At 42.9% G+C, this 12173-nt stretch overlaps 1 protein-coding gene across 3 annotated transcripts in view; it reads right to left on the bottom strand.

Moving 5' to 3' along the window:
* The window catches only part of NUDCD1 (NudC domain containing 1), a 120080-nt gene that overhangs the window by 43358 nt on the left and 64549 nt on the right, over positions 1-12173 (bottom strand). The window lies entirely within an intron of this gene.

Below are 12173 nucleotides of genomic sequence, written 5' to 3' on the forward strand. Positions count from 1 at the left end.
CAATATTCAAACCAATGCTTCAATTTCAAGATTTCTCCCGCAATATTTTTTTGGCCAATAGAAGTCAGCCTGCCGGCCAACATCAATCTACCCATTTCTGCTGAGGCCAGGTCATTTTTGACCCCCTCCAACTTGTGAGTGGACAGTGAAAGGTGAAACAGCACAGTGATGCGCTCATCTGTCACTCTGCTTTCTCTTTCCATCAACATGCTTCATGTTAGAATATTAACTCATTGGCTACTTCTTCTGCTCCTTCTTCTCGCTCTCCAGACTTGCTGTACAGGATCTGCAAGATCTAACTATGTTACTTACACTGCGTGGCGTATTGATAAATTACAGAGCTGCATTCATTGGTGTCTTTTATATTTGCCCAAAGCTCAGTTAAAGTGATATTATCACCTACTCCAATCAAAACAAAATATATAATCTGTTAAGATTTTATTCCTGCTTGTGTAATTATAAAAGGAGACTGCACTACACTTCCTGTCCAGGACACAGAACAAGAACAGAAGAAAAAAATCCTCCATTGAAATACAGCTGACATTTAAAACAGACGTTCTAGCCCTGACTGTTAACTCAGAATAGTTAAGGTTTTCTACATTAATAAGTTGTTTATATTATATATATTTCATATTATTATTATACAGGATTTATATCGCGCCAACAGTTTGCGCAGCGCTTTACAATATAAGGAAGACAATTATAATTACAATACAATTCAAGACAAGATGGTAAGGAGGGCCCTGCCCGTGAGGGCTTACAATCTAAGATGGAGGGGCAAGTGATACATGAGGAGGTAGCTGTGGGGGGGATGAATTGTTTGAGAATGTGATGATTAAGTGGTCAGGTTGAGGTGGGATAGGCTTCACTGAAGAGATGAGTCTTTGTAGATCGCCTAAAATATATTTTTTTCTGTGTCTACATAACCTGACTTTAATAAAGAAATATTGACAGTAAAACAGAAGTTCAGCTTATCAAAAACTAAAAAAAAATGTTTTGGGCTTTAAAATGAACCATATTGTCCATATAGCCTGGCTACAGGTTTACTTTAAGTCAACATGCTGTCTTGTATGTTGCATGTGACATTTGGCTCTGGACCATACTGCTCAGTGCACCCTTTGAGAACTGGTTTTGGAGGCTGGTTGGTATGACTTGGAATCGCTCCACAGTGGCCTCACAAATTACAAAAAAAAAATGCTAATAAAATTTGAAGTAGCATCACGCCAATTCCTAGCCTATTATCCCAACAACAGCAGCTAGTGGAAGATGAGTGTAAGAAGGAGGACATAAAAGACTACTAAAAGGCAGACAGGGGCGGCTGAAATGGTTCTGGATCAAAAAGATTGTTCTCTTGGTAAAAAGTTTTATCAAATCACCGAGGTCAATAACCAAATTCACAATTGAAGTGAAGAGATGAATGAAAAGGTGTTGGATCAAAAGAGTGCACTTTGGGTACAAAGACACTATGCTGGATAAATCAGAGGCTTTTATCAAGCAGTGTAGGTCAACAACCATATTCCCAATTAAAGCATGCTCTGTCTGTTGTGCGTGCTGATCTGGAGGCTTGGCCGCCTTTTAGAAAGGTAATTTTCAAGAGAGAAGAAATGTTTCATCTCCAGCCCCATGGAATGTTTTGTCCTAGAAGGAATCATTAAGCAGTTTTTTCCTGTCATTTGAGATGGGCTTTCCCTCATGGAGCATTAAACATGCAACGCCAAACAGACAGGCGGGAAAAACACTTTTTTCTGAACAATTTCACAGTCTGTGTGGCTGCTGTGAACACATCTCAAATGCCAATGGCAAAGGAAGGCTTATTTTAATTTATTTATATACAGGGGGATTTAGTTCAAGGACTTCAGAAACATAAACCTGTGGTGCCCTTAACACTTTGCGGGACTCAAAGTAAATGGTGAGGACAAGGAATCAGCTTGTGACTATTTTCATAAAAGATCAATTAACATAACTTAAAAGGACAACTCCACATCAGAGCAGAAACTGGAAGCAACTGATTTTAATGCATCATAATTTCTGTTCAAATATATTAAACCTTAACTCCTTGCTGATATAAAAAATACAAATTCATGCAGCTATGCATTAAAAAACATTTAAGACCAACTACACTTTGGGCTTCTGCTGGACCCCATAAAACTGACAGTGGAGTTGGTGAACTATATGAAAATGGTACATTCATCCAAGAGCAAAATGCACAAGCTATTTTATCAAAAATAATGCGTTACTGACAGTCAGCAACATGATGGTTTGGGGGCTGTGTGCTGCCTCTCTAGGCCACAACCTAGGTTGCTATGCGAAGACCCAGTCCTAAGGTCAAATCACATAAAGCCAGTCTGATAATGTGCAACAATCCTAATGGGCATTTTGATGTGACCAAAAGGTTCCAGTGCTCTGTAACACTCTAATGAACAAGTTTCCTAAAGTTATGTGTCTTCCTTATACTTTACAAGACTCAGTTTATTACAAGAGTTTAATGCAGGGGTCTCAAAATACCAGCCCATGAAACGGTACCATTCGGCCAGCAGCCGGCTGACAGTCAGGTAAGCCGTACCCGACTTGTGGTAACAACTACACAGTCTGCATCTCTGTCAGATGCAGACCACATAGCTGCTCCTGTCAGCACCGGCACTCACTTGTTCCTTTCAGTCGGAGCTCTGGCCAAAAGGAAGGATTAGTAAGGTCTGCACCAGCCAAAGGAGCAGACCTAACTAATCAACCACTGAACCACCAGAGATTGTGCAGGTGACGGGGCTCTGTATTTTTTTATGTGCAGGGTGGAAGGGGGGTGCATATTCTGCGTGTGTATTTAGGCCCCATTTAAACCTGTAAGTTTAGGTGCGATTATGGATTTCGGTGTCAGGAACTTGTGTTTTCCTGCAGCAGGAATCCCTAATTTGGCGTTTACATGCGGCAGGTGTCACCGGTTCAAATTAATGATCAGGTGACAGCCACTACATGTAAACACCGCCACACCACATCTAAATGGTATGTGACATAATTACATGCAGTTAGGCATCAATCATTATTCCTGGATGCATTGATTGTGCATCCAGGGATAGTGAATGGGCCCTTACAGGTGTGAATGAGGCCTTACTGTATGTGTATTTCTGGCTGTGGGTACATGATTGTGTGTGTAATAGTGTGTGGGGGGGTATGTGTATTTGTGTGTGTGTGTACGGGTGTGCGCATATTTCTACGGAGGGTGTGTGTGTGTTTCTCTGTATTTGTATGCAAACACACACACACACATATATAATATGAACATCAAACAATATGATCAGATACATTACCAATGGCAGACACACTGTATGTATCTTTACTTTTTAAATTAAATGACCGCCCAAAGGCCACACTGACCGCCCAGAGGTCACACCAGGGGCCGCACCGACCTCTGCACTGACCAGCTAGAGGCCACTCTGCAGCCGCACTGGCAGCCCAGAGTCCGCACTGAACACCGCAACCCACCACCCAAAGCCCACGCTGACCACCGCAAGCCCACACTGGCCCCTTGAGAGCAGTGTTAATTTTGGCACCGAATTTCATTTTTGTCTTTAGTCTTTTGACGAAAATTAATTTTGATTTTTAGTTGCATTTTAGTCATCAGATTAATTTTTGTTTTAGTCGACTAAAATCTAATAGGTTTATTTTTAGTAGGGATGCACCGATACATATAATTTTTCCCCCGCTACTCGCCGATACCGAATATCGAGTACCGGAAGTCCCATTCAGGAAGCCAGGCGGTGTGTAAAGACTCGCCACCCGCCTTCCCAATTAGCAAGGAAGTCGTTCCTCATGCTTCTCGTCACCATGTGACGAGAAAGCATGGAGCCAGCTTGCTGGCTAATCATGGAAGCCGGGCGCCGTGTAAAGACACGGTGCCCGGCTTCCTGATTGGCTGGGAAGCCGGCTCCATGCTCCCTCGTCATAAGGGGCCCGGCTTCCCGATTGGTCAGCTTCCCGACCAATCAGGAAGCTGGGCAGAGTGTCATTACACGTTGCATGACTTCCTGATTGACCGGGAAGTCGCATCCATGCTCTCCCGTCACAAGTGACAAGGGAGCATGAAGTCGGCTTCCCGGCCAATCAGGAAGCCGGGCAGCATGTAAAGACGCACTGCCCTGCTTCCTGATACAAGAAGTATCGGGCTAGGCATCAGAGCATTTGGGCGAGAACGAGTACTTGCCCAAATACTCGGTATCGGCACCGATATCGGTGCATACCTAATTTTTTGTGTAATGTATTATTTAAGCTTTTCTCTAGCATTTCCAAATTCATTTCATTATATATCCCTGGAGTAATTTTATTTAACTTTTATTTTTTACTTCATTGCTAATCACATGGGGGGCTCACAAGCCCCCTATGTGATGGCACATTGGAGGTGACAGGTTCTCTTTAAGGTGACACTAGGGGTCTTTTAGATCCCTAGTGTCACCTTTCCACTTCCCTGGATTCAGCTGCTAAGGAAGCTGAATGTCAACACAGCAGGCAGTGGCTGGGAGCAATAGCCAGCCTACTATTGGATATTTTAAATTGTAATAGCAGGCTGGCTATTGCACCCGCCCACTGCCTGCTGTCAATCAGCAGAAGAGGATCTGATGGAGAACATTCTCCTTCAGTTCCCTCCTCTGCTGATTGACAGCAGGCAGTGGGTGGGTGCAATAGCCAGCCTGCTATTACAATTTAAAATATCCAATAGTAGGCTGGCTATTGTGCCAGCCGCTGATTGGAGACTTGACACTGGTGAGAACACCGCCATAAGAGAAGGAGGAACAGGGGAGAAATGAAGAATACGAAGTGGCCAGAAAAGGAGGAACAAGGCGGGCAGAGAAGGAGGAACGGGCAGCAGTGGAGGTACGAGGAGGAGCAGCGTGGGAATGCAGTGACAGTCTCTCCTCCCTGCTGGTGCCGGATGCAGTGGTCTCTGTTCCCACTGCCTCTGCCTATACAGGCGGGGAGAGCAGCGGGATTGAAAGGAACACAGACCGCTGCAGCCAGCACCAGTGGGGAGGAGAATGTTGATGAAAATTGGGTACCGGACGAAAATAGTTTTCGTCCCATTAACTACTCTTTAATTTTGTTTTATCATTGAAAAATGGCCATAAAACGGGGGGAAAAAATTTGCCAACGAAATGAACACTGCTTGAGAGCCCACACTGGCCACCAGAGAGCCTGCACAGCCCCTCTGAAAAGCCCTCCTGAGACACTGGAGACATCAAGCCATGTACCCGGAGGAACACAGGGTATGTAGCTTCATAGTATTCTGCATTGCTGTATAAAGTATTGCTGGGATTTGTAGTCCTCTATAGCCGGGGGTATTCTGTATTGCTGAGATTTGTAGTCTATCTACAACTTGGAGTCAGTGGCAGATCTACCAGGCTCACAGCTGCAACCGGGCCCTGGCGCTCCACAACTGACTCCAAGCTGTAGAGAGACTACAAATTACAGCCAGGACAGGAGGAAGAGGGCCCTGGTGACCGTCAACATTTTCCAAAAAAACAAAAGGCCCACCAAAATCCTCAGCACTAGGCCGTGATGCTCTTAATCCGGGCCTAAAGCTGTGTAAGGGGCCCTAACATTTCTGATGGCTGCCCTGAACAGACATACCGACATCTCTCACAGAAATCCGGACAATACACACAAAAGCATCACAAAAAAATATACTGACATTGCATACAAAGAAAACATCACAAACGCATATACTGACATTATAAACACACGCAGACATTAACAATGCTACCGTATATAGTTACAATTTATTTTAAAGTATGAAATGTTTTTAAATTTGGCAAGCGGCCCCCACGGAAGAAGAAAATGTGTCCAGTGGCCTCCAAGTGAATTGATTTTGAGCAATGACAGTTAACAGATCCCAAAGGTTTTAGTGGCCATTTGGAGCTGTTTGTAATAGCGCATGCTGCAATTACCTGCAGATGATCGCCTTTGGACATAAACTGGATGCAAAGTCAAGCAGCAATTTTCGAGGCTCATGCAATTGGCCCCATTTGCAAGTGTGAATTGGGTATGGTGTGTGCTTAGATGAATGTGGGGTACCCCAGGGTTTTTAACAACAGATCTGTCATTTTTTGGAGGGTTGGTTTATTGTGCTTTATTTTTGGGAAATAATTTGTTTGCATAAAAAAGCGTTGACTGAGTGCAAAGCCGCTTCTTTTACTTGCTGTAAGTCCCCGTTCACAACATAGGCGTGTGTTGCACTGAAAAGCTCAACAAAAGAAATCCCATTTATTTCTATAGTCCCTGTGCACACTTCAGCATAGCATCGCGTGTAGAAAACCGCTTGTCAAAAGGAAAAAATTACATGAGATTTTTTTTGGGCATATCAGCGTGATTTGTCCCCATAGACTCAATAGAAAAAGGGGCAAATTGCAGGGATCTGCCCCAAAAAAAGCTCATGTACTTTTTCCAGCTACAGGCTTGTGTTAAGCTTTTCACTGCTGACAAATACGCGCGACAAAGGCCGGTGGTGTGAACAGGGACTTGCATAGTATACAGGAATTCAGTTTTTAAGCAAGTACAGCATTCGCACAATGGTTTATGTTGATTTTTTTGAATGAGCATTTCAACTAGGTGCTGGCGGCTCATATTTTACTTAGATTGGAGGTAGGAGCGTGGAAGGGTTCTCTGCTGAAGAAGGCATGTTCACTTAAGGCCTCATTCACACAGCTAAGTGTCGGCCCGTACAGATCCATGCGGTGTGCACGGCCGTATCGGGCCGTTCCGCGAAGGACAGGTGCTGCGTGTGATTGTACGCAGCAGCCTGTTCTTCTCTATGGTAGTTTGCGGCCGTACGCTCGCCTGAGCTGCACATGCGTGCGGGTGTGGGTGTCCGTACTTGTAACTCATACGCAGACAGGATGGATCCTGTCTTGGTCCGAGCACGAACACCTGCACAGATATGCAGTTCGGGTGAGCACACGGCAGCGTACGGCCATGTCCTCCCATAGGGAAGAAGAAGCTGCTGTGTACAATCACACGCAGCACTTGTACTTCCCGGGAACGGCCCGATACGGCTGTGCACGCTGCACGGATCTGTACGGGCCGACACTTAGCTGTGTGAATGAGGCCTTATGCACCGCACCCGTTATGTGTATTACAAAGAAAAGCATATATGTATGCAAAGAACTACAAAATTAGATAAATGGAAGAGGTGTGGCAGTGGTTTTTTTTTTTTATATCATGTGATTGTGCAGTATTTTTCTAAAACTCTGGGATGCCTATTTATACAGAATATCCATGTTAGCATTCATTTTGAAAACGTTCAGCAGCTATACTGTCACAACCTATCATGTATTACTGAACCAAAGAAGTTAAAAATGCGTAATAAGGTTTGCTAAAAATCCTCAATATTTATAGTTTATTTTAGAGATTTTTTTTCTTTTGTTTGGAAAAATGAGGAGTTTCACTTTGATCCTTTACCAAAGGGAATTTTTTTTTTTTAAGTGAAATTCAAAATCCCTTTATATGTCATATACAGACATTTTAAACTCGGCAGCCTGCAGTACGCGAACACTTTTGTCTTGTATGCTGTCAAAATCCCCAGTCTTCAAAATTCAGTTCTTCCAGAAGCTTGCTGGGTATAATAATCTTTCTGAACACTTTATCATGCAAGGAAAGCACAAACTTGGCCATCAATCAGCACAAACCGCTTCCGCTTGCCTTCCTTACCTCTCTGCCAACTGCCAGAGTCTGTTGTAAATTGCCTGTGAGTGAAAGGTGGCATGCATGGGGAGAAAAGCACAGGACCTCGGAAAATAAAAGCAGCGGCAAACGGCAATTATCACAGCGGGGTTGGCATCAAGCTCCCACAATGCTCATTTCAGATTGAGCTTGTTTTTGAAAAAAATCTAAATCTTCACATTTTTAAAAGGCAAGCTGGTATGCCTAATGTTTTATTCTGATGTGATATTTGTTCAGAACAATCCTGCTTACTCTAAAGGGGCCCATACACCTTACGAATATCGGCCGATTTTTGTTTGCCATTGCGTATTCATCCGATATGCGTAAGGTTGATGGGGAGTCTACAACCGCAAATGCTGTAAAATCGTTCGTCTTTCCAGCATGCTAGAAAACTTCAGTCGATCGTACAATTTTTGCAAGGTTGGTGACGTTTCCTTACGTCAAAATTCGTACCATTAACATTGATCATGCGAAAATCTGTGTGGTCGAATAACGAAATTCGTCCAGGTGATTTCTGCTAAAGACCGCTAACTGAACAGTGCGGTGGTCGGGGCAGGATGGGGCCACCGTACGAAAATTGTACAATGGTTCGATCATCGGACGTGATTGCCAGGTGTATGGGCACCTTTAGGCCTAATGCACGCTAGTCAGCTGTGTTTAAGCACAAGAGTAGTCATCAACATGCTTCCCAGATCACTTTTTCCTGCGCTGGGCTTAGTAGAGTTTACAAGTGTAAAACCAGGCTAATACCCAGATAGCAAGCAATTGAGCTGCAAGTTTGAAAATTACTTGCCAAGCTTCACAATTTTGTTGCACAATTACAGCAAGTCTGCATTGCAAGTCTCCAGATCAACGTGCTTTGCAAAAGTGCTGTACACTTGCAGAGCTCTTGCTAAGACCTGCAGGACTTTTGCTGTAGACTTGCCAAGAAAATTTGCTACAAATTCAAAAAGTGTCAACTAGAACTTGTCCTGCAAGTGTTCTGCAAGTCTACAACTTGCCAGGAACGTGTGCAGCAAGTTAACAAGAATTACAATTTAACCCTGCCACAAGTTTGTGGCAAGTTATCCTTGCTATCTGGGTAGGACCTGGAACGCAGACATTTCTAGTTTGGGTAAACGCTTCTAGACTGACTGCACCTAGATGCAGCTGGATATCCAAGTGTGCATTTAGTCATAGAAAAGTATTACACGAGCCCAGGTGGGTTTAGAAATGAGCTCCAAATGCACCTGAACGCAATGTTTTTCCGCATAGTGTGCATGAGGCCTTCAACAAAAAAAAAAAAACGTAACCGGGCAGTTCAACAAAGTTTATTTCAGAATCCAAAAACTCAAAAATAAATTGGTATAATTGTGTAATTTGTATTTTCCCCAATTTTCAGCTTAATTTTGGGCCTGTGTTGAAGGGCTCACAATTTGTGTAGATGGCATCAGTTACAGTCAATGAATTCCGATGCTGCAGGTACATTAGACCTGTAGTTGACTATAGCTGACCTGAATTTGACCTGCTTCAAGCAGGTTTTGTATTTGCATAGACTGGGAATGGGAATACAAAACCCGCTTTAAGAGAACAAAAGCCCACCAACACTGAGGCTGTGAATGCCAAAAGGTCACCTAAAGTCTGACAGTTGCTTACCTATGAACTTGCTTTTCAGCTTTTATATGAGCAGTAATTGAGTTCAAGAAGTTTACAACCAGCAGCTGTCACACTTCAGCAATGGCAGCTCACATCTATTTTATAAGATAATGGTCAAAGTTATTGAGGGGGTATTTATCAAAACTGGAGCAGACAAAGACTAGGGTCTTGCGATGGTTGTAAAGTGTATGGCCACCTTTAGAGCCACTGAACTACCTGCTATGTGGATCTGCTTTTTTGGATATCTACTCACATAAACATTTCCTCAACCACAGGCAAAAGCAAATCCATACAATTGCAACTGCGTAAAGATCTGGCTTTAACAGGTAAAACACTATTCAAAACACATGTACTGCATGGGAAACCAAGATCTGAAGGGGGTCTGAAGATTTCAGCTGTAAGCTTTTCAAAGAAGAAAAAAGTAAGAGAGTGAGAGAAAGAAAATGGAAGAATTGAGATTTGCAAATCTGCGTGACTTGCTTGGCGAAACAAAAGCATGTTATAAGTAAACTAATTATTTTGAGTTAATTAGAAATAATCTAAAAAAAGTGCTTTTTTCTCATTATGTAAAACTGCATCCTAAGGGAAAGAAAGAAAGTACACAAACCAGCTGTTATAATATGGTCAAGCTGAGAGACTCTACAGTAGATGGACATATAGCATATACAGACCTATATATCAGTAATAACACAGCAGAATCAGCACCCACTGTTTCCTGGGCTCCGAGGCTCTGTAATTTCCCTCTTTTGTCACAAGTAGGTAATTTTTACTCCCGTGTGATTACGAAACATATGAGCTGCAGGTAGAGAAAGTTCTAATACAATGAACTGATTATATTACACATGCAGTAATTGCTCTAACATAACATTTATTTTTCTGTACTACCACAGACTAAAAGCCAGGAAGTAGAAATTAGACCATTTGTGACGTGGCTCTCTTTTTTTCATATGTTATAGGATGCACAGTGAACACACACAAGAACAGCATTTTCCCTTTAAACATTAGTGGTTTCATAAAGTAAACAGAGTATGAACATCTTGCGATGGAGGAAAAAAGTGTAAGTGCTGGAATATGGGGAATCTGATGTACACGGACATGTGCCTGTTTACATCAGATTACCTCCGCTCCGGCATGATCCAGTCCGTTGAAACAAATCAATGATCCGTCTGTTTTACCGGAGCGAGTCGGAGCTGGGGCTAGCCAGGGGTAAACGGATGCTTGTCCGTTTAATCCAAGCTCCCCATAGACTTGCATAGCGCATCCGGCTGAAAAACTGACAGGCGCACCTGAACGGACTGCTCGTCTGAAAGGGGCCGATGTAAACGGACGATCAGTTTACATCAGTTCAGGTTATGCCCCTTTTTTTTTTTGACTGATGTCATAATACAGCACGGCAAGCTCAATGCATGCTGGGGGAAAGCAAAGAACCATGGGAATTTACCATAATAACAAAAAGTCCAAAACTGATGTAAACTGAACTGACAACGGATGTGAAAACTTATGTAAACCGATTCAGTTTTTTTGTATCCATGAACCTTGACTGAACTGATGACACTCATGTGAAATTGGGCCCAAGGAAAGCTGTGCAACTCATCAATACCCATAATCTGCACCATTTTTGTTGTCAGATATGGTAACCAGATCACCACAGTTCTGCAACTCATCATATTTCCCACCATTGACAAAACCATCAATGTCACAGTTTTCAACCTTCTTACAAATAAGGCCTTGGTCGGACAGAGCATTGTCAGCAGAGGACTCATGACCATGGAGCCGTCATCTCCAGCGGCAACCTCACAGATCATCCCCTCCACTGGCAACTGCTCTGACTGCTGACCTTCATTGTATGCAAGAACATCATCAACCTCTTTAATGTCATTTAAGGAGGACCACATGTCTCAGCACCATCAGCTCTTAGGGTTGGTTACATTAACTCCTCCCTACTGTTTGACTTTGATTTGAAAGGCATCAGTTTTGCTTATTTCTGGGGTCTCATACAAGATTTCTGCTGTTCTCGTTTTTACTGGGCCCTTCCGTCTGGTGAGGAAGATCAGCTGCTACAGCATGCGCGCCCTCTTCTATAAGCCTATTAGCAGCCCCTCTGTCCAGAACAGCTGAAATAGTGTTCACCCCATTACTACCAACAGAGAAATAGTGTTCACCCCATTACTACCAACAGAGAAATAGTGTTCACCCCATTACTACCAACAGAAACCCTTTTATTATCACTAATAACAGTTTTGCAAAACCATCCTAGTATATGTTGTCTGCGTTCCCCTCCAAGGCTGAGGAAGACACAGAGGTATCTGGCAGCTGAAAATCAGTCGCATTGCTTAACTCTTCCATAACCAAAACAGATGGGATGACCACTTTTTCATATACATCATGAAACATCACATTTGTTTCCATAGCGGGTTGCATTATCCCGTTTCCACATAACAAGCTGGCAGCTCTGGAGTTAACCCATGCCTATTCTCATGACTATGAGCTAATTCCCCCTGAGCACTGTCACTTAACATTCCCAAATCACAGTGACCCATCAAGCCAACTATCTCGGGGAACCTCTGCCACCAACCTACAGGGCCCCGTTGAGGTTTCCAAAGATATTTCTGCTACAGTAAACCCGAATGCTACTGTAAGCAACACATTTGCCTTAACACACACAGTATATGTGAATGAACAGATATTATTAAAAAACCCAAAAATGGTGGAAAAGATCATTAGCATTTTTGGAAAAAAATACAATTTTGTTAAAAAGAAATAAAAAGTGCAACAATCTTTACATTATGGTTTAGATTTTAAAATGGACCAAATAGCTATATACTGGGTAGGGG

The sequence above is a fragment of the Nanorana parkeri genome, unplaced genomic scaffold (genome assembly GCF_000935625.1).
Source record: "Nanorana parkeri isolate BGI_ZX_2015 unplaced genomic scaffold, ASM93562v1 scaffold39, whole genome shotgun sequence".
NCBI classification, from domain to species: Eukaryota; Metazoa; Chordata; class Amphibia; order Anura; family Dicroglossidae; genus Nanorana; species Nanorana parkeri.